Source organism: Polypterus senegalus, chromosome 8 (assembly GCF_016835505.1).
Source record: "Polypterus senegalus isolate Bchr_013 chromosome 8, ASM1683550v1, whole genome shotgun sequence".
Lineage (NCBI taxonomy): Eukaryota > Metazoa > Chordata > Cladistia > Polypteriformes > Polypteridae > Polypterus > Polypterus senegalus.
In genome coordinates, this window is record NC_053161.1 from 30,800,095 (window position 1) to 30,827,626 (window position 27,532).

The 27,532-nt window shown below is 35.8% G+C and overlaps 1 protein-coding gene across 22 annotated transcripts in view; it reads right to left on the bottom strand.

Moving 5' to 3' along the window:
- The window catches only part of nrcama (neuronal cell adhesion molecule a), a 193,415-nt gene that overhangs the window by 72,410 nt on the left and 93,473 nt on the right, over positions 1-27,532 (bottom strand). For 21 of the 22 annotated variants that reach the window (XM_039760921.1, XM_039760918.1, XM_039760920.1 and 18 more), the window contains exon 2: positions 26,155-26,207. The exons of the other annotated variant lie outside the window; for it this stretch is intronic. The gene's annotated coding sequence lies outside the window, so the exon portion shown is untranslated. The remainder of the gene's footprint in view (positions 1-26,154; positions 26,208-27,532) is intronic. 22 annotated transcript variants of the gene reach the window in all.

Sequence of the window (27,532 nt, forward strand, 5' to 3'; positions counted from 1 at the left end):
CCCCAGAATCAACAGCACTCAGATGGTGAAGGAGGACATTTTTAGATATCTTGATGTGAATATCACAGAGGACTTGACTGGTCCATGCACATCGACACCTTGGTGAAGAAGGCACTGCAACACCTGTGCCACCTCAGAAATTTCCGGCTGCCCTCTCAATTACTAATGAACTTCTACATATCCGTCATTGAAAGTATCCTGACAGCAAGTAATACTGCCTGGATTGGAGGTAGCACACAGTGGGACCGCAAGTGTCTTCAGCGAGTGGTGTGGTCACCTGAAAACGTCACTGGATGTGCATTCTCCAACTTCCAGGATATCTATACCAAATGATGTTGGACCAGGGCAAAGAAAATTATCAAAGACAGCAGCCACCCCAATGACAGCCTCATTTATGTGCTGAGGTTGGGTAAATGCTGCTGCTCCCTAAAGTCCAGTTTAGAGGAAGACCATTTTCTCACAGTCCATCAGTTTCTGAAATGAGGAAGTTGTCTAGAACTACACAATGCCCTATTGTTAACTCTTAAATTATTCAGGTTATTATTTATTTGTTTGTCATTACCCATTTTATTACATATGTTTATCATTTTAATACAATGCAAAATATTGTCATTTAACAGAATGGTTTTTAATATTTTGATAAATTCATGTAATATTTGTCCTTTTATATTTAACTTATTCCATGGTCTTGGAGTTTATCAACTAAGCATTTGACTAAATAATGTATAGTGTGTATAATTATATGTGACAAATAAAATTTTGGCTTGATTTTATTATTGCAAGATGCTGAAAACGTAATGGATGGTTTTGTAATTATCCATGTATATTACTGTAATCCACTCCTATCTGGAATACTTAAAAAAGATATAACTTGGCTGAAATGTGTTCAAAACGCAGCACCAAGCATATCTCTGTACTCCTAGCCTCATTATACAGGATGTCTGTTTTTATTAGGATTTATTTTAAAATATTTTTATTTGTAAATAAGGCAATGAACAATTTTTGAATCTATCCCCCATACATTAACAATCGTAATCTTACTAACACAGGCTTACTCAATATTCCAAAAGTGAGACATCAAAGAACTGGCAAGGTGGCATTTTGTGTTTATGAACCAAAAATCTGGAATAATTCACCATTACAGCCACATAGGAAATAATTCAATATAACTGCTTTTCCTTGATCTTTTAAGAAATTACTATCATCACCAGCATTACCTTATAGTGAAAGAATCTGGGGAGGAGTGATGATTAGTTCATATCATAAAATGCAATTTTCTTTGCAGTTTTAAACACTGGACACACTTCTTTTTTCTTCATGCTATGTACCACTAACACCTGGCCACAGTACACTGCGATTCTTGGAGATGAAAAGCTCAATAAGAGCACGCTGTCAAAAGTGGCACATTCATGGGTTGTAGAATGCCCTGGGAGGGCTGGGTGGTCTTTTTACCTTGGACAAACTAGACTTTAATTTTCTCTAGCATCCAGTCAGGTGGTGTTTTTGTTTTGTTCTCCTCTCTGCTCATCTGAACATAGTATTTGTTATTATATTACACTTTCTGTTTTCTTTAACCTTTACTATATAACCATTCTGTAGTTTTTTCTTTCTTTTGTTTGTTTTCTACTTTCTTTTTGTAAGCCTATTTAGTTATTACTGTTATAAAATACTTCAATTTACTTTCATGTGTGAAAATCTGCCATATAAGTAATTGTTGATATTACTGAATATTCTGGCTTCATTCCAAACATTTACAATACAGTTTCATTATTTAGGCATACTAAACTGGTTTAATTTGTGCGAACGTGTGCATGTGTGTATGTTACTGTGTCATTCAACTGTCTGTCTCTTGACTCAAAGCTGGTTCCTGATTTGGGCCCAGGTTGCTAGAATGGACAAAAACGTCTCACCATAATGAATGAGTAGGCCCAGAAAATGAATGAATGGGTGAATGTACCATTAGCTTGGCTTATGTATAGAGTAATGTTATAGGCTGAAAATGCAAGATGTTATACAAAAGGAGAATATTTGAATGCAGAAAGGACAAAATCTGCCTGACATGACATTGTGATTATTCATTAATAAACTTTCAAACTAATCTGTAAAACTGACAGGATTTTACAGTATTACCTGGATTACAGTACAGTGGCATGTTTTGTTTCTGTACTATCATTTTGAGAATAATCTTGTCAAAGTAAAGGCTGAATTTTATCCTTTTTCATCAATTATGCAAACAGTAAAATTTCAATCACTGAAATATTTACTTTTCATTTAAGCTTAACTGTTCCTGATGCAAACCAGCACAAAACATTTGAGCAGGAAGTAGATCACATACTGTATATTTGCCAGTCAGAGACATTATTTATATGCTTTCAGTTGTAACGTATTCAGCAGTATTTTCAAACAAAAAGCATTACAGCATAACTCCAATTTAATTTTCCAAATGAAATGCTATCTTGGCCTTCCTTCCTTATGATAACGTTTTGCAATTTTATCAGTCTTTTTATCTGCCCTTCCTCTCTGTTGCGACTAATGCTGCACTAAACAATTTCAAGTAATCCAGTTTTCAAGGGAGTGATTTGGCACAGTGACCACTGCACTAAACAGTTAAAACTACAAGTTGCAGGTTCAGTTCTAGCAGCATGTCAATGTGTGGCTCTGAGCACATCACTTAACCTACTTGTGCTTGAATTGTACAAAAAGAACCATTTTACTGTATGACATCTCCATTAAGGGTATAAGCCAAATATACAAAAAATAAAATTGCAGGTGATCTCTTCCTTTATCTTATATAGTACAGTTCAATGACGATACTGTACATAACACTCAATGTCCAAAGTCATCATTTTATAGTTTCATAACCTTTACAACTGACTCTGATTCACCTGACTAAGTATATGAAGTTGGCTAAATGGCTTCAAGATCTACAAAAGCATATTATATAGAATTTATCATCAGGGATTATTCAGATTAATGCTGTAACAATGGTTGAAGAATACAGTTTACTAAATAATCAAATGTGGAAAAAAAACAGCAGAACATTATTGTTTATTGAGAAACAACAATGCATAATCTTATTCATTATGGTTGTGTGCAAGTTTTGGGACAAGGTACTGCATGTATGGCTACCAGATATGGAAAAGAATGGCTTTCTGACCATTACTAACAATAGTTTCAGGTGTGACTACTGGTAAGATAATTAGAATTACAGTTTGAACCACAATTGATAATTTCAATTAGCTGATTAAACCTGAAACTTTGTCAGATTTGTATGAAACTAGTACATGTGCAGATCTCTTGATATCCAATAGAGTAATTTTAGTACTTTCAGTACTTAAACATTAAAGTTAAAAATACATTTTCTAAACTTCTTTGTTAGCACACAAAAGCCTACAGCTGCAAATATTTGCCAGTGTGGTTTCCATCTTTGATAAAAACAAGGTTAGACAACTTCAAGATTGGACATAATTTCAGTATATCAGGCAATTTATTATTTTGGATTTGATGAGGAGGAAAACTGTGAACATTATTAGGTCTCTTAGATTATAATCAACCAAATACTAATTGGGTCTACTTTAAGCTGTTTATTATTCAGGGAACATCTGAGTTATGTTGTATGAGGAAGACAATATTAAAGAGATTGTACTACACAATTAACTGCACAGTAATGAAATAAAATACAAATTTACAATCTACTGCATTCAGTTTTATGCAATCGCCAGAGGCATCAGTTTCAATTACCCAAAGCACATTATATATTTATTGTAAACGATCAACACTATGTCAGTCTATTCATGCAGTCAGATTTGAAATATCTATTGTTTCTTTTTAATACAATAAACTGTATATGATGCAAATATTTTCACATAGCAACTCCCAGTGTTTGAATAAAAAGGTAATAAAAGTCAAGAGTTCAAACCATATAAGAACAAAAAATAAATAAACTGCTGGCAACAGAACAGTAAATCTTATAGCGCAAAATTAGATCAGGTTGTTTCTTCTGTTTCATTGTGATAAATTATAAAATAAAATATGGTTTTATGGTTAGTTTTGTAGCAAATTGTATTGAAGCTCATTCTTCTAATGCTTTACTAAATAAAGCAAATATTTCTCTTTTAGTTTTTGCAGCCAATACAGTATTAAGGTTTTTAATTGGTAGTACACTAAAAGAAATACAACACAAGACTAATGCTACAATTCATGTGCAGGAAACACATACAACCATTCACCTTTCCAAAGAAAATTATTTCTTGATTAAGGATCTTATGCTCTGTACCTTTCTCAGACTAAACAATGATAAAAATCTAAATAAGAAAACATGGATTAAGCATTTCCAAAATCATATAACAGCTTAGCATGATAAGTGAATAATCCTTCTCTTTGCTAGTGCATTTTTCTAAAGTGATTTAAAGTTAATTGGGGTTGTTGTAAAGCATTTGCACTTTAGTTATTACAATCATTTTAACAAAAGGAAAACAGATGCTTAGCGATTTATGAGCAGAAAGCATTTCTTATGAACTATCAAAATGTTATTAAAAATAATTAATTTAATGCATGTGGATGTGGTCCTAAAGCAATACAATAGCTTGTGCTACTATTTTTAACAAATTATTTTCAATTGGGAAAGGATAACTTAACTACCACAAACAGAAGATGCAAGCAACATAACACACGAGTAGATTTAGGTGCTAATTTCGTCGAACCTTTGCTGAGGAAAAGCTGCAAGTTGTAGAGGGAGAGCACTTTTCTGGAAGACTTCACTAGAAGTGACTGCCACCAGAAACTCTGAATCAGCAGGCATACATTTAAGCAATTCTGCTGCCTTTTAAATTACTAATGTGTGATGATATAACAGCCACAACGGCCAAAGGCAATATTCTTTCTGGATTAGAGATGAAGACTGTTGGAAATATTTTGAACAGCTCACACTCAATTTAGCATGACATTAAAAATTTTGCAAACGAGACTGATGGGTAAAATGGTCTGATTTCATTTGTAAAACTTCTTATGCTCTTATGTTTTAAACATATACTAGGGAACAACACTCAAAAGGGACAACTCAAAGCATCAAAGTAAATAAAATATAATCAAAACCCTGCTGCAATATGGACAATCTGAGCTGAGCTTGATCCTTTGTCTACTAAATGTGGTAGCTCATGCAAAATGAATAACAATAATAATACCTTTCTTTTTTTTTTACAAAAAGCACACCTTTCTCTACTCTTTTGTGGCTTTCGACTCTAGGTCCTTTTGTTTCTCAAATCACTCTAACAAAAAAAAATGTGTCACAATTTTAAGCAGAAATATGAAATAGGAGATTAGACTGAAATGTAAGCTAGAAAAGAAGTGGGTTTCAAAAGCAAGCAGATCTGCACTAAACAAATTAAACTGTCAAAAAACTAACCAAAAATTGTTGTCAGAAGACTTTCCCCTAAGCCATTTCCCCCCCTTTTTCTGGAGTGCTATTAAACAAACCAAACAGTGGTGCTGACCAATTGTATATACCAGTGACCTGGGGCCTCATGTATAAACAGTGCATACGCACAAAAATGTTGCGTAAGCCTGTTTCCGCGCTCACATCGTGATGTATAAACTTGGCGTAAAGCCACACACATTTTCACGCCAGCTAAATGCTTGCCGTATGCAAGTTCTCCACTCTATTTTGCAAACTGGCAGCACCCAGAGTCAAAGCAGTGCTTTTGTTCAAGTGTGGTTTCTCTTTCTTTGTTAGATCCACATGCCTGACGCTGCATTATCAAATACACTGAAATTAACCGCATATTTTTTATTAGTTTATGGCATGTCATGACCCTGGATGGATAGATGGATGGAATAATTAAACATGTACTATGAAGATATTTCATTGTTCCTTAAATGTTGGGAAGAATCAACGTTCTAAGCTTACAAATGATTTAACATCTATTACAGAGCAGATTGTGCTGCAGAGCTGATTCAAGATTGGTTACTTGGAGAAAGAAAAGGAAGGACAGGAATCGGGGGTTAGTATATTTCAAAAAAGAGACAGTATAGCTGCAATCAATTATTTCATCGAAGGTCATGCACGGTGCAGCAAGCATCTTGTGGGAGGCAGGAACAATCACTGGTCAGGGCGCCAGCTCGTTACTATCACTGCGCCACCGCGTTTCAATGCTTAATAACATGCATTACTTTTCATGCTGACTGGGATTGATGGAGCGGAAGAACGTGGAAGTTGGCAAATGCATAGATTTATGCATCTGGGTTTTTTTGTGCACACGAACATTTCTGCTTTTGTCCTTACGCCATGTTTTACTGTGAATTCTATGCACGGCATTATGCATGAGGCCCCCATTGTGAGTAACTTTGTTGCTAATAAAAAAAGACTACTCCAAGTCTTTAAATGGCAGAGCCCATGGAACACAAAATGACAGGATGGGAACAGCAAAAATATGTTAATAAAAATGAAAAACTAAATTTTAAATCAAAATAAACCTTGCAAAGAATAGCTCTATAAGCCCCAGCTGTCCATTAATCTTTAAGATGTTTAACAAATCTTATTTGTTGTTTCTTTTCTTGTAAGTTTCTCTTTAACTTCTTGTAAAGTAGTACTTTGAACTACATTGTTTGCATGAAAATGTGCTATATGAATAAATTATGTTATTGTTGTTGTAAGATAATGGTTAAAAAAGTCTGCAAAAGAAGTGTGCTGAGCGCAGGAAAAGTTAACAAAAATTAGCAGATCATAACAACCAGTGAGCCTTTGCTCCAACCTCTCAGCCAACATTGGATCCATTTGGTTCCTTAACACATGGAAACCACTTCATATCTAGATAAAGGTATGGGACAGAGGTTGCACTATATAGTCAAGAGGGCTACCATGTCACAGTGTTCTCTGGCAAACCCCGGAGTCTGAGTCTCATATAGGTCTTATGTGGCCAGGATTCTCCAGCAGTAGCCTTAATTAAAAGGGCTACACAGTCTCACTTATCTCTGATCTTGGATATTGTGCTACCAATCTAAATGTTATTGCCTGTACAGGGCCAAGCAAGAAAAGATTGTATGTCCAGAAGATGAAACGTTATCAAAAGCCAAGCCAGGCATAGATTCTGAATCCAAAAGTCTGTGCTATATTTCACCAAAACCAAGGCTTTAATAATAATCAAAGTCAGAGAGCAAAGTAAGGATTCAATTAAACTAGAAAATTAAACAAAAAAATCTACTGCTGTTATGGTTTTATCTTTAAAAATATTCCTTACACAAGTCTTACACAAGTTGACAATGTTACTCTATAAACAAATAAACTGACTTAACTTAATATTGCATTATTCCACAGATAGCACCAAAAGGTTGTTTCACCTGATCTGGGCGATTAAGGAACTTGCTCAGAGACACAATCCAAATGACAGACCACTATGGAGTGATACAGCTGGAACCTTTGCAGTTTAAACCTTAAAAACCTTTAGCTACTATGTTAACACCGCATGATTAATCATTTAAGGATTACACATTTTAACAAAAAAAGGGGAACATTCTGTATAACAAAATATAAAATGAATTACTAATAAACCATAAGGAATATATAGGTAATTAACAAACCCTGAAATGGATATAATAACATAACATGGATCATGCACTTCATTAAAAAATTAGATACTTACCAAAACTAGGTATAAAATTGCATCAAAAATAAAAACCATGAAAAAGTCCAGAAGTAAGAAAAATAAATTCTGTTATCCGAAACTATATACTGTATTTCTTGCTAAACAGGAGACAATGTATGTTTAAAAAAAAAAAAAAGCTGCCTTATTTTAAACTTGCCCAAGGCAAATCAGGTGCCTAATTTCATGCTACTCTGGTCAAATAAGATTCACTGAAAACCATATGCTGTTATTTTCATCATCTTCTTTATTTGAGGAGACTGAAGTTAGTAGTGCAAAGTTTAATTAAATCAGTCTAATATAATTCAGGTTTGTGTTTCTCATGTTGTTCAAATACTATTTCCATTGTTCCTTTCATTCCAAAGTTAATTTCATTTCACACTCCATAATACAGAAAATTAAGAATTTAGAACTCAATAGCAGAGAGAAGGGTTAAAATGATATTCAAGCACACTTACACAGTTCAAATCAAGTAGATGATCTTCCCACATTTCAAATTATCTGAAGGTCATTGTCTACAACTGAAGCACAGTCAAAAAGTCCATACTCTTCAATCTTGAATTCAATCAAGCACAGGGCAATGGCAAGCCACATCCATTCTATAAATTAAAGTACAGAACCCACATTTTTTGGTGTTGCATTAAACGACGTACACTTCTGATTGCTAACTGACATTTGAATGATATCCCGGCTTATTACTTCAATTGTTATTTTAGGCCATCCTATGATTTCATTCTAATATCCAGGCACACAAAAGTGCACACATGTGATTTTGATGAATTGTGCCTCAAGGAGAAGAAATTATTATTATATAATATATATAAAAAATATTATACATATATATAATTATTTATTATGTGTATATACAGTATATATATATATATATAAACACTTTTCCTAGTTGTCAGATTTATCTAATTTAGGTGTACTGCTAGTTTATATTTTATCAAGATTGCCAACCAAAACTCACTCTTTTGTTCTTTTGCTCATATTTCTCAAGCTAGATATAAATATGACCTTTTAAAAAGGCTAAAACATTATCATTTGGAAATGTATGCACATAATATGAAATAATAAATATTGGGAAGGCTGACAACCCTATTAATAATAGACGACTAAGGGGAAAATACTATTTGATGTTCTTAAAAAGCTCACTAAATAGTCTACATCACAAAGAGAAAAATATTAAAATTTAAAAAATAGCTGTAACAGACACCATAATTGCTGGAGGGGGCATTAAAGAATGCTACATGATAAATCAAAAATGTGACTTTATTTGAAGTCTTTATTGTATTTTTACACCAAATTACACAATTCACACCCTGCCTTTTCACACTCACTATAAGCACAGTAACAATGACTTTTGGTGCCTTTGTCTTTGTAATAATACAAGTCATTGAAAGATGCAAGGTTCTAAATGGTTTCTGTAAAAGGTACAGTATGTACAATAACAACTGCTGCCCCCCCCCTTTCCAGTCCATGCTGTACAATGAAAGAAAGCTGCAAAAATAAATAGCATCAGTTCTTTTATTAGTAAAGGTCAATCTATTCAAAAACCTATGCTTCTAGCACTGTGCTGAAAAAATACCCATTCTTTTGTAATCCTTCCTGGGCTTTTAAATACTGCTGATAATCAGCAAGCTTCTATTCAAACAAACTTATGTAGTATTGTTATGTCATGTTTTTTTTTTTTTTTTGGTTAAGCCACCAGGCCATTGGTTCCACTGTGGTTGCTGTAGTTATTATTCTATACTGAGTCAGCAAGGATTTGCAGCTATGCTCACGTTATGCCAATCTAAAAATATATTAGATGGTTATGACTCAGACAACATAACTTTAACATCTTTTCTGCTCTTTAATGTAATTTTCCAAGTAATTTTATGCTTTTGTCAACCAATACTGATGACATAGTGCTATTACCTTCTACGTTCAGAAACCTAGGTTGTGTTGTCTGCTCAGTCACTATCTATATGGAGTTTGCACCTTCACTCCTATCCAAACATATTTTTTCTCTGAGTACTCTAGTTTTCTGGTCACACCTCAAGGACATGATTGTCCAGTTGGAGTCTCCAACTCATGCTAGTAAAAGTAAATTTGGCTGGGTGCATGGATGTGTTATCCGAGGGAGTGGCCTCCTGTCTAGTGTTGCTACAGGACATGCACCTATTGCTGCCAGGTTAGGCTCAAATTCTGTGCCATATTGTCTAAATATGTGGGTCTAAAAAAAGGGATGGAGGGATGGATCAAGGAGATGTTAATTATATAAACTATACTATTACATAAAATTGAATACAGACACTTGTTAGTAACATTTAACTTTAACTGACCAATGAAGCTAAATACCACCATGTATAATAACAACTTATTCAGTTTTTCAGTAAAGTGGTAATGTAGAGCATGCTTTGCTTCACTTTGGTATTCCCACCACAGTGCAATAAATGCAACAATGTATGTAATTAACACCCAGGTGACAACAGGTGCTTATGGTTGTAGTCAAGCCTAAAAAAGCCAAAAAATGTATTAAATATTCTTTGGAGAAAATGGAACATTATCACAAAGCAAACCAGTGTTGAAATAACCAAAATTCACTTTAGGAGACTGTGTACCAAAACAGAAAATCGTTGTTGTCTATAATACTATAATATTCATGGAAGCACCTTTCAGCATCTGCTAAAACATAAGTAAAGAAGGTGAAGGTTACTTTAGCAAGAGATTTAACAATCGGATCCATCCTGCTATGTGCTGCCATTTAACAGAGGTAGAGTGTAATGACATGCATGTTAAATAATCTCAGGGCTGTATTAAACTATATAAAAAGGAAAGGCAGGCTCTTTTTCCTTAGGGGACTGTCTTCTTTTAATGTGGGAAGTGACTTCCTTCACATTTTCTATAACTTTATGATGTCTAGGGTGATTTTATATGCTTTGGTTTCCTGGGCTGGTAACATCACTCACTACAAGAGAGGTCCAGCAAATAAACAGGCTGATTAAAAAGGCAAGCTTAAAAATAGGATGCACTCTGGAGCCCCTGGATGTCATAGCGAAGGTGAGAATTAAAGCTAAACTGACTGCCATTATGAACAATCTGTACATCTCTCTGACACACTAATAATGAGGACTTTTAGCCAACAAATTGTTTATCAGAAGAGTATAAAGACACGCTACTGGGGCTCCTTTATTCCAACAGCAATACGTCAACGTAATGCTACACTTTTACTGGGACAGCCCAGTCGGAACTTTTCTTTCTTTAAAATTTTCACCAAAGTGTATGTGTTTATTTATCTATCTATGTATTTATTTAAAGAACTTCTGCAAAAAGCCAAATCTCCCCCTGGGAACAAATAAAGATCTGTCTACTTATTTATCTATCTATCTAACAGGCATAACAAATGTAAATAACGTTGCAATAGCCAAGCAAAGAAATACGATATAGTGGCAACCACAGGAAAAGTACTCACCAGAGTAAAGGTTTACAAATAATCAAAAATTACTGTGTAAAAACTTTTCAAAAAAAGCACTACACTACATGGACTGTCACTCAAATTCTGCTTGGTAAAGCCCATATTCTCAGATCTTTAACTGTTCTTAACTAAATTAAGATAACTGAATAAGGAAATAAAAGGAATATGGTATTTTAGTGAAAACAACATTAATAGAAATTTTTAGCAAGTAAGGCCAGGTTTATACTTCATGCAACACAACGCATGCTCCAGTGGACACTCTTGCTATGCAAGCGTTTTACTGTTTATACTTGCAAGCGTACTTTACGTAAATCTGGATGATTCCACCAAGTGGCAGTGCAAGATATTATCACGGTGAGAACTGGTTTGGTTTCGCTGTATTGTGAATTGCCTGAAACACCCATTGCATTCTGATGACACTTTACCGAAATATCTATGAAAAGGATGTCAGTCATTTTCCAACCCGCTATATCCTAACACAGGGTCATGGGGGTCTGCTCTTGGCAGTCCCAGCCAGCACAGGGTGCAAGGCAGGAACAAACCCCGGGCAGGGCACCAGCCCACCAGAGGGCACACACACACATACACACACACCAAGCACACACTAGGGACAATTTAGGATCGCCAATGCACCTATCCTGCATGGCTTTGGCCTGTGGGAGAAAACCCACACAGACACGGGGAGAACATGCAAACTCCACGCAGGGAGGGAGGACCTGTGAAGCAAACCCAGGTCTCCTTACTGCGAGGCAGCAGCGCTACCACTGTGCCACAGTGCTGCCCTGAAAAGGATGTTTAATGATTAAATAAATTGATCCAGGGATGTGTCCATTCCAGCAAGCATTGGGCACGAGACAGAAACAATCCCTGGATAAGGCATCAGCTAATCGCAAGGTGAATACAATCACTCGCATACACTAGCATCATTTTAGTGTCACCAAATCTGCATATGTTTGGAAGGAAACCGGAGCACACTGTGGAAACCCAGCAGGAGAACATGTAAACTGCAGGCAGGGAATACCAGCAACGTGACTCCCTGTGAGACAGCAGTGCTACTGCTTCACCACCGTGTCACCCCCATGTGTGTAATTATTAACAGTATTCATTATTTAAACGAAATTAACAATTTATCTGAAAAATGTGGCATACATACTTTAATGCATTTCATCATGAAAGTGATATCAAGTATAAATCTAAGGATTCTAAATGTGCAGAGAGTTGGAATATCATACATTTAATGTGATCTGTGTGGTGATCTATTGCTGTTTGCCGCTACTGTCAGGTCAGGAGGAAGCCTCAGAAAAAAAAAGACGGCACAAAAGATTGTATGTGAGACTTTTAAAATATATATCATGTCATTACGATCGGGAATATGCGACGCTTGAATATAAAAGCACCACAATTGCATCTGTATGTCGGCATTTTGCTTCATTACATTAAACCATTCATCAAACATTGAAGCGCGTACATCGATCCCGTATCTGCACAGCGACTTTCTGTCACAAGTAGATAGTAAACAGAGACTCCGACGTCACATTCCAACTTTTATCACATTGTGCCCCCCGACTTTTTACTGGTACTGCAACTCATGCACGGGTCTGCTGGAGCCAATCCCAGCCAACACAGGGCACAAGGCAGGAACCAATCCCGGGCAGGGTGCCAACCCACCGCAGGACACACACACAAACACAATTTAGAATCGCCAATCCACCTAACCTGCATGTCTTTGGACTGTGGGAGGAAACCGGAGCGCCCGGAGGAAACCGACGCAGACACGGGGAGAACATGCAAACTCCACGCAGGGAGGACCCGGGAAGCGAACCCGGGACTCCCAACTGCGAGGCAGCAGCGCTACCACTGCACCACCGTGCCGCCCATTAGAACATTCATTTGTTAGATTAACCAGCTCCGAGGAGCTTAAAATGGATTTTTTTGTAGTAGCTAAAAACTCACCCGTGTATGTCTAGGGCTCATGCACAAGCCTGCCATGTTAAAAAAAAAAACTGTGGGCTATTACCTAAAGTGTATGACAGGTTGGTTCTACTATATACTGTACAATCTCCTTCAAAAGTACTGAAACAGCAAGGTCAATGAATTTGTTTTTGCTGTGCACTGAAGACATTCGTATACGAGATCAAAAGATGAATATGAAAAGAGAGATCAGTTTCACCTTTTATTTTGTGGTAGTTATATCTAGATATGTTAAATGGCATAGAACAGAGCACATTTTGCATCAAACCACCCAGTTTATCAAGAGAGCAAAAGTGTTGGAACAGAATGTTTTCAACCAAATTAAAGTCAAAAATACATAACTTTGGGTTGCATATCCCTTGATCACAATAACTGCATCAAGCATATGACCCATGCACTCGAGCAGATCTCTTGATTTGATATTCATTGTCTGATCTTACACATACATATCTTCAGTGCACAGCAAAAACAAATTAATTGGCCTTGCTATTCCAATACTTTTGGAGGGGACTGTACACATCAACAATAATTTTGCATAGATATCCCATTATACTACAGACTACCTTGTTTTGTGATTTTGAAAATAACAGGAACTGGCTACTCCTGTAGGGCTTGTTCATACCTTGTGCCCAGTGCTGCCAGCTTAGGCTTCTACTTTGGATATTGCAATAATGAATCATCCTTTTTGGGTAACACTGAGAAAAATAAAAATACCAGAAATATGCCTTTCCATCACTACACGTGCAGACTTGGAATTGAGCATCTTTGGTATTTGGGAGAAAAATAAAAAAAATTAAAATAAGTATGTGCAGAATATGTAATCTCCACATAAAATCAGAGATGGCAACAGATGTGCACAGAAAGATATCAATAAGCAACAACATCAAAATGCTTTTTAAGGCTGTTTCTTCCTATTAAGGGTCAGCTCTGTAACAGAACTCTGTACTGCTGAAGAATGATCAGTGGCTCACTGCAACCCTGAACTGGAAAATGAAGGAATGAACAGATGAATTTTTCTTTATTCTGTTCTACTTTTCATTTTGTTATTTTTGTCACTTTGTTCTTTTTTCCTGCGTTTGCCGGTTTCTGAAACAATGTAAACATAAAATAAATGAGTCATAAATCATCTATATTTACATCCATCCATTTTCTAAACCTGCTTAACCAGAACAGAGTCATGGGGGAGCTACAGCCTATCTCAGCAAGCACGGGGTGTGCAAGGCAGGAACAATCCTTGAATGTGGCAGCAGGGTGAACACAGATATAAACATTCATCAGGGGTCTATTTAGCATTACCCGTTGTCTTAATCTGTACATCTTTGGACAGTGGGAGCACCTTGAGTAAACATATGTGGACACTACTGGAAGGAGTAATAAATAATGAAGCTTAAAATTATCATTTCTTAAATTTACATACAGTACATACTATGTTCAATTATCTCTCTAGTATAATAAAAAAATTTTGGGACGAGACAAGACTTTTTGAAGAGACTTTTTGGAATGAAGACTCGCGAGACGGTAACTTTTGCCATTAGATTCTTTCAAGTCACGCCCTGCTTAAAACAATTTTCAAACAAGACTACGGTCATCTAACCTCTCAGTCATGTGAATGATTTTGGCAGACACACTTCCTGCTCTCTCAGGTATTATACATTTTATCAGGACAACAATTGTATACGTTATAGATGACATGTCAAATGGAAATTAGTACTTGGTGAAATAAGGGAAAGTAATAATCATCCCAGACCAGATGGACTTGAAAACCTAGTAGGTCCAAGATAGAAGACAAAGTAGAACGTCACAAAGAGGTTTAAATAACAGTTTAAATTGAAGTAAGAATTCCAGATCTTGGAAGTAATCTCGGCTCAATCTTCAATGCAGATTTTCTCTAGGTCAGGCAGATAATGACTGTCTGCACACTACGTTTTTCAAATTGTCTCCAGATTTCCAATTAGATTGATACCAGGGCTTTAACTGGGCCAAGGTAAGATGTTCACTTTCTGTCCTTTAGATAGATAGATAGATAGATACTTTATTAATCCCAAGGGGAAATTCACATAATCCAGCAGCAGTATACTGATACAAAAAACAATATTAAATTAAAGAGTAATGAAAATGCATGTAAAAACAGACAATAACTTTGAATAATGTTAGTGTTTACCACCGTTTGGAACTGAACTGAAGAGTCACATAGTGTGGGGGAGGAACGATCTCCTCAGTCTGTCAGTGGAGCAGGACTGTCACTGAAGCTACTCCTCTACCTGGAGATGACACTGTTCAGTGGATGCATGATTGACAAGAGGTTGCTTAGCGCCCATCGCTCTGCCACAGATGTTAAACTGTCCAGCTTCATTCCTACAATAGAGCCTGCCTTCCTAACAAGTTTGTCCAGGTGTGAGGCATCCTTCATCTTTATGCTGCCTCCCCAGCACACCACCGCGTAGAAGAGGGCACTCGCCACAACCATCAGGTAGAACATCTGCAGCATCTTACTGCAGATGTTGAGGGACACCAACCTTCTAAGGAAGTATAGTCAGCTCTGACCTCTCTTACACAGAGCATCAGTATTGGCAGTCCAGTCCAATTTGTCATCCAGCTGCACTCCCAAGTATTTATAGGTCTGCACCCTCTGCACACAGTCTCCTCTGATGATCACGGGTCCATGAGGGGCCTGGGCCTCCTAAAATCCACTACCAGTTCCTTGGTCTTGCTGGTGTTCAGGTGACTTCATGGTTAATATGACCTTGTTATAGGGACCATTATCCTTCCACCATCTACTTTTCCTTTTATTTTAATCAGATGCCTTGCTCCTGCTCATGAAAATCAGTTCCACAGCATAAGGCTATTATCCCCATGCTTCACTGTAAGCTTGCTGTGTAAGAAATGCATTTATTACTCATTTACTCTTATGTATCAAGACCTTAACAAAGGCTTCTTTTGGCATTAATGACACCTTAAAAAGCATCAGTTAAGCGGTTATTCATCTATGTGCATTGTGGCATTTGACATTGTGGAAAAATAACTTATGAATATGAATGACTCACAGGTTGTATACTGAAGCATGCATTTACAAGAAAAATACGTCTCACTTAACACACTTCTCACTTTTCCAAAGTGACATTATTTTAGTAGGCCACATTGTAAAAATGAATGTTTTGTGCCATTAACACCAAAAATAGCCTTTCTTAAGATCGTTATATAAGAGTAAATGAACAATAGATGGATTTTTGCAGTTCTGAAACTAAAGTGTTACCAACACAAGGACTGAATACTCATGCAAATATATTTTTACATTAAAAAATGCCACATTAAAGGAACACTCAATCCAAAAATGTCATTTTTAATATGATTGTTTATAGACAAGTTTGACCTATTCCCCCCTCATTCATTGGTTAAGAATCCTGCCTTCAAGTCAGGTACACAGTATTGTGAGAAAAATATCTTTCTTATTGATCTTCAAAGCTTAGTTTTCCAGAATTAATTGTTTATAATATTTTAGCAAAAATGTACAAATCTTTTCATGAATAACAAAAATGTTTTGCAAAAAGTTCTGTGAGAATTTTTTTTCTTTTTTCCAGGGGTGTTTTTTACATTGTTTGAACAGAGCTGATCACCGTTGGGCTCTGTTTAATTTGAATCTTTGTTATGTCAATTCTCCACTAAAACATGACATTAAACTTTTTCCCCTGCCACACTACAAATTACATTAGGTAGGTAACATATAAAAAATACATTTATTTTAAAAAATAACTGAGTTTCAGTGCTTGTGGATAAAAATATAACACAGATCAATATTTCAGTGTAGGATTCTAAATTGTCCCAAGTGTGTGCTTGGTGTGTGTGTGTGTGCGCCCTGTGGTGGGTTGGCACCCTGCTCGGGGTTTGTTTCCTGCCTTGCGCCCTGCGTTGGCTGGGATTGGCTCCAGCAGACCCCCGTGATCCTGTAGTTCGGATATAGTGGGTTCGATAATGGCTGGCTGGCTGGCTTTCTTTTACAGTTATATGACAGAAATGGTCAAAGGTCTGAATACTTTTGACAGACATTCTTATTTATGCAAAAGCACAAAAAATATTTTCAGGCAAAGGGGTAAACTAATCATGAACACAATATAAATATAAGATTCAATTAGGTAGCTACCAGATACTGTATATTATGTGTGTGCATGTGTGATTTTGTTGTGACAGAAAAGATTTTGTACATTATGAAGTAAACCAGAAACTCTCATACACTGCACAGATGGTGCAGAAGAGTATATTCTGTAAAAAATTCACTAACTCTGAGAACTCATTTAACCTTTGTGTTTGGTTTTAAAATCAGAACTTTCAATCTTGGAGACAATTATATCTGTTTTAAAATAAAAAGAAAAAAACCAAAATGTAGCAAGAAAGCAGAGTGCCCCAAGAACAAAGAACCCCTTCTGAAATAAGACAAAGTCACATGTTTTCATTAACCTTTGTCCTGGGTTAAATCTTTAAACATGTATTTTTCCGTGGAAAGAGCTCTAATGGATACTGGTCAAATTTTTTTCCATGAAAATGACAAATGTCTCTTTGACAGACTGTGTGCACTGGATGAACTAAATGACAGGCAATTTATCAATGCCAGGAATCTGTGAGAAGCAGTCCTTAAGACTATATATTGTTATGTTTTTTAAAAAAAAGAATAAAAGCTCCACCTTCTCTAGCATTCATTTCCTTCACAAAAGCGCTTTCCTCCCTTACATTTGTCTTTTAGTCCTAATTCCACCTGCGCCACACAAGGGTCAAAACAGAGGAGGGCCATGGCTCCCACCAGCACTGAGGTTTAAGGTCTGAAAGAAGTGAATAGTATTTCTGTGAGCCAGGAAATTAAATCAAAGGGCCTCTTAGCTGTACTGATCACTGAAAACCTCTCATTGTTACATTACTGTTTTTTTTTTTCTTTCTTCGCACAACTAAAAGCAAGACTCCAGCAATTGAAACAGAAATTCTACAATTCCATTTATATTCAGAACACTTTGTATTCTTTGTTGCATTCTTACACTAGGTACATGTGCAAGGCTGGCTTAATCATTTGATTTACTTTCCTTCCTTATCCCATGTATAGTTTCTGAAATGTACACCTGACAATGTGGCTATAGAATAGACCTTTTAAACAAAGCCAAATACATTTTTGAAACGATAAAAAATAATTGTAAGTCCCGCAGCTTCTTTTCAAAAACACTAACTATTCAGACATCTCCCAGATTCACATGATGTACTTGATTGACACTCACTAAGGCTAGTTTCTTAAAAATGAATAAAAATAAACAAATAAGTAAAATAATTTTTTAAGCTTCTTGTCATATTTAGGGTTTCCATTATGAATCTGACTTCATTACTCCAAGACGCAAGACACTACCAAAACATGCAATGTGAAATGCACAGGTCCCTCTTCTGTACATCTTCAACATCAAATTAACTTGTGTCTACCTGATACACACCTCCCAGTGCTGGACCACACAATCTGCAATATGTGAACCCTGGGAAGTACAGGTTTCTTTAATTCTCATGGGCTTTCTTTCTGTGATTTAAGCTTGATTCAATTTGTGGGTGAAAAACAGATTGCCTTTTGAAAGACATGTCATTGAGGATTAGATGCTAGTTTTGCAGCTTCAAGTAACATCACTCAGACAATAGCACTAATTGCTTTTATTTCCAGGTAATTTTATAAATTCTTTGTGAAAAGAAAATTGAAAAAACTAGAACACCATACTTGAATTGTAAACTAGCATTTAAATAAAATTCTCAGACCCATTTCATCCAATTCAGTGTTAGAGAGTATTTAGAGCCTATCCCAGCAGCATCTGGTTCATGACAGGAACCAAACCTGGACATGGCACTGGCCCTTAGCAGGTCCTCTTCATGCACACACCATGCTTAGGGTAAATTTAAGTCACCATAGCCTATGGTAGGTTTACAAAATCTACTCATCTTTGGGGGTGTAGGTACAAAATTGGAGTAACCTTAGAAACAAATCCACAGTGACACAGGCAATGACATAGCATGGGATTAGAACCCAGAGCACCAGCTCCATGAGACTGCAGTGTGCCATCTTGCCATGCTTTATAAATTAAACAGAACAACATATGCAGGAAAACCAGCAGTCATTTTAAGCAATCTTACTCAGATAACTAATGCACTTAAGTACACTTTAAGGCAACAATTAATTTAAACATATATCATAGTTAGTGCTACACCTTACAGGAACACCATAATTGTGGATGGTGGAGGCGGAGTGGTAGCTCTGAGGCTAGGGATGTGCATTGGCAATTGGAAGGTTTCCAGTTCGAATCCCGTAAATGCCAAAAGGGACTCTGCTCTGTTGGGCCCTTGAGCAAGGCCCTTAACCTACAATTGCTGAGCACTTTGAGCAGTGAGAAAAGAGCTATATAAATGCAAAGAATTATTATTATTATGTGGAGTCTGCCCATTCTCCCAAATCCACCTGCATTTTTATCCAGTTTTCAAGTCCAAATTATGCTTTCAATGCAATGCCATTTTTACTTACATATCTACCACTAACTATTGAATAAAGTGACAATAAATACAACAACATACATTAAATACAGTAGAGCATGACACAATATATATAGCTTGACACAGTTTATATAGTTTGTAGTGATGCTTCTCTTACAGATTCACTATTCTGGATTCGAATACTATGCCTTGAGGTTGTCTGTGTAAGGTTTGTATGTTTTCCCTGAATCTGTCTAGGTTTTTCTATGCCTACTCCAGTTTTTCTCCAACAATAAATGTTGATTTAGTTAACTGGTTACTCTAAACTGTGTATGTGTGTGTGTGTGCATTTGAAATAGTCCTACAATTGGCTAGACCTACTGTATTTCCAGGACTGCTCTATGCCATTTTGCTGTTTTAAGCTCCAGCTTCCCATTCCTCTGAATTGGAGGGAAGGCCAAGAAAACAACTGTGATATCAGCCCCAAGCTAATGGATGTCCCATCAACAGTACAGATCTACACCAAAGTGTGATGATAACGAAGGATTCAAACCAATCTGACCATAAACTTTTTAGCCTCTCTATATGGACAGAGTGAAAGCACTGCTTTAAAGCTCAGACTAGCAGGTTTAGAAACAAATTTCTTTAACCTGCTGTTTAACTATTATTGTACATGTTTTTATATTGTACTATTTTTAGATTTTATATACTGTACATTATATACATGTTGAGTTATCATTCATAAATAATAATTTTAATGTGAAGAAAGCAGTGCATACAGCAAATAAAACCTAAACCTGAACTGCATCACTTTAAGTATCAAGGCCATCAGCTGTATGTCATTTAATTCTTTTCTCAGTGTAGTGGATGCTTACTCAACCATCAGAAAATCAATCTCTTACTGTCACACATTAACAGTAGACGGCAGAAATTGCACCATTATCAACTAATCTCAAACCGAAATCCTTCCAACTCCAAAACCTGGATGATTGGCTTGAAAGGTTCTGAATACGCCTTATAGTTTGCACAGAGAGAAGCAGGGCAGCTAGCTGACTGATTTTCTTCTGACTTAGATTTTTGATAAAAAGCATGATGATTTTAACCTCATGTGTCATATAGTATTACACTAAATGTTACTTTTGGATTTTACTATTTCTTTTTGACTATGTCTCTCGTCTCACCTATCAAGCCCAATGTCAAGGTGGGCTTCCGACTGTCAACAACCCTGCACTTGAAAAAGCAGTTTTAGAAAGAGGGATGACCTGAAATGTTTTTGGCAAACTATGCATTGTTCAAAGTTAATGTATTATGAAAAGCAGTATTTAAAAATAAATATTATGAAGAAGTCTTAATGTTGTTTAGTGGGCTAAGGAGCACCTTTTTCAAGATGCAACGTTTAAAACAATAAGTTAGCACTGTTTTACTCATCTCTTTGTATAGGTTTTCCTGAAGATCCAAACTGAACCTGCTCACTAATCATCTGAATGCAAATTGGCAAAGTGTACCCTCATTTGGTACACATGCTTGTTAACGTAAACAGCCTTCTCCACCAAACATCCATTCTTGTAGCAATGATTTTATACATCAAACATGTAGACATGATCTAGGGGTTTAGATGTTCTTTGACCAGACATTAGACAAAGCAAAACCCATAATCTAAGTGACTCTGATTGTGGTATGATTGCTGGTACTAGTTGTGGTGTTTTCACTATCTCAGACGCAGCTGACCTAGTTTCATTTTTGGGCATTACATTTTATAATTAATAGCATAATAAACAAAATCACTCAATAAGTGCTAGTTCAGTGGTCAAAAACAACCTTGTTAATGATTAAGGATAGAATAGAATGGCTAGGCTCATTCAAGCGAAGACAAAAAGTTCTAGTAGGAATCTTTGACCTCAGAAGGTCAGAATGGAACAGGTAATCAACAGTATGAATATCTGGCAAAAATAAATAAATAGGAAGAAACACAAGATGCTATGGAGTCAGCAGTCATTAAAATCCCTAAAGAAGGTTTCCAATAGCTTGTGGTATTAGTGCCTTAAAAGATTCAGGCTACTATGGAGGGGTCCTACAACATACTAAATAGATGTACCAATTTAAGTGGCCAAGTCTGCTTCTGTCCTTTTCAGAGCCTTCCAAGTTAAATAAAAAAATTGTGCCTCAATTTAATTGTAATTATTTACAAAGCAACCTTATTTTTAATACTACATAAGAGTAATACAAACAAGTAAGCATACAGTGCTTGAAGTTACTTTTGTTGATGTATATAGATCAAGAGACATCATATTATCCAATATTCGAAAACTGGGATAAGATATCTATCTTACCATTTTTGGAGCCTGCTTCTTCATCAAAAGGTCTTAAGGAAAAGTAGCTTATTCCAAAGAAGGATTCATACCCAGATGTGACACTAGCTGATCACAGGGCACACCCAAGTACAGTCCACTGGACAGTTAAACAGAATCAATTTAGAGCTGCTCAGCAAGCTTACACAACACAACTTGAGATTTTGGGACCAATGCGAGATCATGTGTAATTGAGCTCTGTTAACATGGGCTGCACTATCATGAGTTGCTCCCATTGGACATCGAGGGTGAAACTCAGTTTAGCGAGTCAATCCACAGGAGGCCTTCCACCTTTAAGTAACTAGTCAGGAGTTTGATACCAAGGATCTCTTGTTTGTGCCTGGCCCATTTCACTTTCTGCTATTCCACAGAAGAACAAAAAATAGAAGAAAATGCAGATTCAACCAAAATACCATAAAATAAAAGTAGGATAAAATTCTGAGCATCTTCCATTACTACCAAGTTTTATGGTTGAAATAAAACTGCAATGATACTAATTGTATTAAAGAAACTGTTCAGTTTGCAACAAATAATGAAAACACATATCATACTGATTTACAATATCAAATCTCAAACTCTATTATATTTAAACGCTGCTCACAGACAACAGGAGCACAAATATTCCCAATGGCAAACACTGACATACAAGACACATACTGGTATTAAACAGCCTAGACAACTGCATCACAAAGGACACTTTAATCATTCTGTCTATGATTTTTTCCTCATTTCATCAGATTAAATCAGAAGATGGACAGTTTTGGTAAATGGAACTCTCATTCCACATAATGAATAAGTTTTAAATCCTGTCATATTATTAACAGCAGTACACAAACATACAACACCACAAAAGTCATATTTATCAAATAAAATATAAATTTTTAAACTATTTTAGATTAAATGCTGATGAATATAACTATGGGCTTCATTTTTGAATGATGCCTGTATTATTTTAACCTGTTTTTGGGCAGCAGGGTATCACAATCGTTAGTGCTGCTGCCACACAGTTCCAACCCTTGCTTGTCTCTATGGACTAATTGTCATGCTCCCTCCATGTCTGAGAGGGGCTTTTCTTAAGGCATCTAAATTTCTTCAAACAGAAAAACAATATGTGAGTATGAACGGTTACCAGCTATAAATCGAATGCATCCCCAAGTCTTTAATCTGATTCTTCCAAAATGTATCTGGACTATCATGACTCTGCAGGTTGCTTTAAAAATGAATGCATGACATCTCCAAGGCTGATTCCTGCACCTAGACCTCCCCAGATGGCTTCTGTGCCTGGCATACTTAAAGATCCACAGACAGGGTACAAAAGGTGACATGCCAAGCATTACCCAGTGAGTCTTGGATGCCTTTCAACATTTGACTATGTTATTGCTGAGTGTTTTCCTTACCAAAAAATAGCACACTGTTATATGAGAAATAATCCATTGGTTTGTGCAGATTGATTGCAGTCAATAATTGGACTGATAGTAACCCGTGGCTTTACATTTGATATCCACTATCTCTCTGAAACACTGCATTGGAACAAGCAAGTTCAGAAAATTAATGTTTGGTTAGATAACTGATGCCACAAAGGATAGGCTTGCATTATGGCATCACCATAACAAAGTAATGACATTACACACTTCAGATATCTCAAAATGCATACAGACATATTTTATGATGTCTCAAAATGTATTTGAGATACCTCAAAATGCACTGGAATTTATTTCACGATATCCTGAGTTACCTTTCAGATATCTTTAAATGGGAAAAGTATCACTTCAAGATATCTTGAAATCTATTTCAGATATCTTCAAATGCATTTAAGATATCTTGAAATAAATGGATACTTAGGTATCTGTAATTCATTTTAAGATATGTTAAATACATTTCCAGATACCCTGAGATATCTCTAAATGTTAATTTGGCTTGCCATTGGATATAGCAACTGAGCGTTTAATCAGTAAGATTTTTTTTCCTGCTATACTATCAAAATTTGAATAAAATGGCTATGGACTACTAATTTATACTGTTCTTCAAACACAGTAGAGACAAACACTTTGCAAATTCCAGAGATAATCACATCATGTGGGATAAACACACTAAATATTCAGAACAAAGGCTTTCCGTTTGCTCACTGATGCATACATGGGGGAATCAAACGCATGGGTAGACAGTTTGAAGAATTCATCAAATACATAAATGTTACACATACAACGTTTTTGGCTTTTGTTTTTAGAAAAAAATGGAAATTAAAATAATTTCCACCAGCTGTGAATTTCTCTGTGCATCCTGGGAACACTAGCATCAAATACTTAAACCTACTACTCAAAAGAATATGTATTTCATGCAGCTAACTTCAATCTAGTTTACATAAATAAATAAAATATTAAGTATAAAACATGCTTATTTTTATCTAAATTATTCTCTCTCTTGACTGCATTGCTGTAAAGACAGACAGAGAAAATAAATAAAGGGAGAATCTTGAACATTTTCACTCTTTGATCAAGCGTAAACATGTATCTTCAGCTCATCTCAAACGACATCCATTTTACACATCTAGGGATAAACTATCCAATCAATCATCTGTCTGACTCATATGTATCTCATCTGTCAGACCAGTCTAGGGGCTTCTAGTTATCTTGGTCTGCTCTGATAAATCCAGTAAATTACAGGCACCACATCATGGAAGAGTGATGTCCCATGGCTATGAAAGAGCAGCATTCTGTGCAGCTAAATAATGACTTATTTTGGATTCACCTACTGTGTCTGGCTGGCTATCACATTAATTTATTACTCTTAAGTACCCGTAACGGATCAAACCAGTTTCTTTATCTTTTTCTGTCTCTCAGGGAATAAAAACAGGCCCAAACAGACTGAGCTGCTTCTATGATTTTTGTGATCCATGCTTCAGGGCATGTACCATGTAACGTGTCTGACTATGAAATGCCATCAATTTCCGTCTTGAGGGACCCTGGCTTTTCATATCCTCTTTTTGCAATCAGCAGAGTGCTCCTGGCTATGTCACTGTTGAAATGCCAGCCTTAACCCCCCAAAACAAAACAAAAAAACAAAACAGAAATAAGTATTTTTTTGAAGAAGCACAGTTTTTGGATAAAAATAATAATAACAATAATAATATACATTTCAAGTCATTGACTCTAAAAGGAATATGAAACCATGGAATTGTGAATTGGCAGGTGTCACTAACCATAACCCTGTCACAAAGCACAGTTTAATTAGAACAGGAGGCTTTCACTTTCACTATTGTTCGTTCAGCATGTATGTGGGATAGGTCCACATTACTAGCTTTTAACATTTAAAGCAAAATTAAACCAAGAAAGTATCGGTGACTCATGTACATTCATTACTTTTACAATTTATAATAATAACAATACATTTCATCTGTGTTGCTAACTTGAAATATTAAATATGTATTTAAACATGTGCTGAAAGTATGGAGTAACACAGTGTTTAGGGATACTGTCTCAAAATTCTAGCAACCATTGCCTTTGTTTTCAATTACCTCTCAAAATGCAAACACATGTATATAAGTTTAAGTGGTGGGTGTATCTGCCATTGCACTCCACAATGGTCATAACGAGGGGTGGTTTCTTTCTTGGTCTAGTTTTGCCATCTCCTACTCTCCGAACCCTATAGTGGAAAAAGAGAATCGAAAAAATGGACAAACTGAAAATGAGAGCCTCACTACATTTACCACCTAATTGACGCTAAGTACTTTTGAATGTGTCTACTTTCAGTTTGTTCACTGACCATCTGAAGTGAGTTACGGTCCAATAAAACAAAAGCGTTTACCCTCGGATTTAAAGAGAAATGTTTACTAGAGACTATATATGAAGATGAACAATTACAACTCGTAAAAAGCTACTCTTATACTGGGAGACATGCCAAATGACAACCATGCCATCCTTGCCAAAACTAAATCTACTAAAAGACATTTACAGCTTCTACTCGGTATGTCAAGTAACAAGTAATTTATTTAACAACAGCATATCGTTACAAGACACTTCCTGAATGAAAAGTGAAATTTTCAAATTTATACCACCACTACATTTTATCTATTTTTGGAATTTTTATAATTTTGGTAATTCTTATAATTTATACCTAGATAATATAGAATGGCAGGATTTGCCAAGTATTTACAATTTGGTTAAGAATAAGTAAATTAATAATATGGTAAGCCTGCATGCAAAACAACTAATACAAAAGTATAGAAGAATAAATTAAGCTGTAGAAATTGAAAAGGTCTTACTTCACTCAGGCTTACTTCTGACTTCTGAAGAACCTTGTAAATGATTTCAGAATCTGAAAAACAAACAGCATTTTTTTCCAGTTAAAGAAACTAGATTAAATAATTTCCAAAAAAACATAATCCAATAAACAAAATTTACTTGCTTTTGCAAAATAAAATTATATATCTCACCAATTTATTTATAAACTTAAAAAATATACGAGCTGAACATGGATATTTAAGTTTTTATAATTTCTGCAGTACTTGCTGACAAATTTTAATGCCTCTCAAGTAAAGGCTTTCTGTACAGGTGCACTGTTTTAGCTCACAGATATAATTTAAAAAAATGTAATAATAATCCTCAACACCAAAAAAAAAAAAAAAAACGTGAGATTTTTTCACGGATGTTTTAATATTATTTGCTGTTGTCCAGCATTGAACACTGCCCATTTCAATTAAAGCATAAACTTTGTTAGCTCTGCACTGCATTAAAACATGAGATTAAACATGTTTCTTGGCCATCACTATAAACCACTTAGGATAAGCAAAATTAAAAAATATTTTTTTAGAGGAGTATTCCTTTAATAAACTTAGCATCTTGTTCCCTTACAAAAACTCTTTCAAAGTCAAAAATGATTTGTACTCTACCATTTCCTCTGACACTATGTTGCTATGCAGGTTCCACTCTATGGCTGACAGAGCATTTAGCGACGCAGGCCCACGGTAGTGGAATGCCCGGTCTCTGGATCTCTGTGCCAGAACTTCACTCTCTGATTTTAAATCTAAACTTAAAAACAATCTTTTTGGTAGCTTTTACTAATTTTTTATATTTTTATGGTTCTGTTTTATTTTTTGTTGTATTTTTCATTGTACAGTGTACTTGGGTATTTTGAAACGTGCTTTAAAACTAAATTTATCTTTATTATTATTGATCACTCTGGCTATAATAGCCCTTATAAATCAAGCATTGGCAAAATTTTTAGGGTGAATTATTTAAAATGTCATAAACTACACTTCCACATGTGGCCATGTAACAGCATAGGCCCTGGTTAACTGTTACAAAGAAATCCTATAGTAAAAAGCAGCAATGTCTGATGGGTAAGACTTTAGTATTTAGAAGGAGGTTGTCTTTCCACCACTAGTGCATCAGAAATTCACATGCATATAGATAAAGAAATACAATCCTGACACATGCACTTGATTCATACTGCAGAGGTTATAAATACTGTGTGTCCTCTACATAGAAGTTTTTCTTTCTGGAAGCTACTAATGAACCACATGAAACATTTTACTGCTTTTTTCCTTAAATTTATTTATTTGTTTGTTTGTTTGTGTTGTTTGTGTTGTTGTTAGGGCAAATCTAATCACTTCATTGCTGGTCAATAGATATTCAGAACAA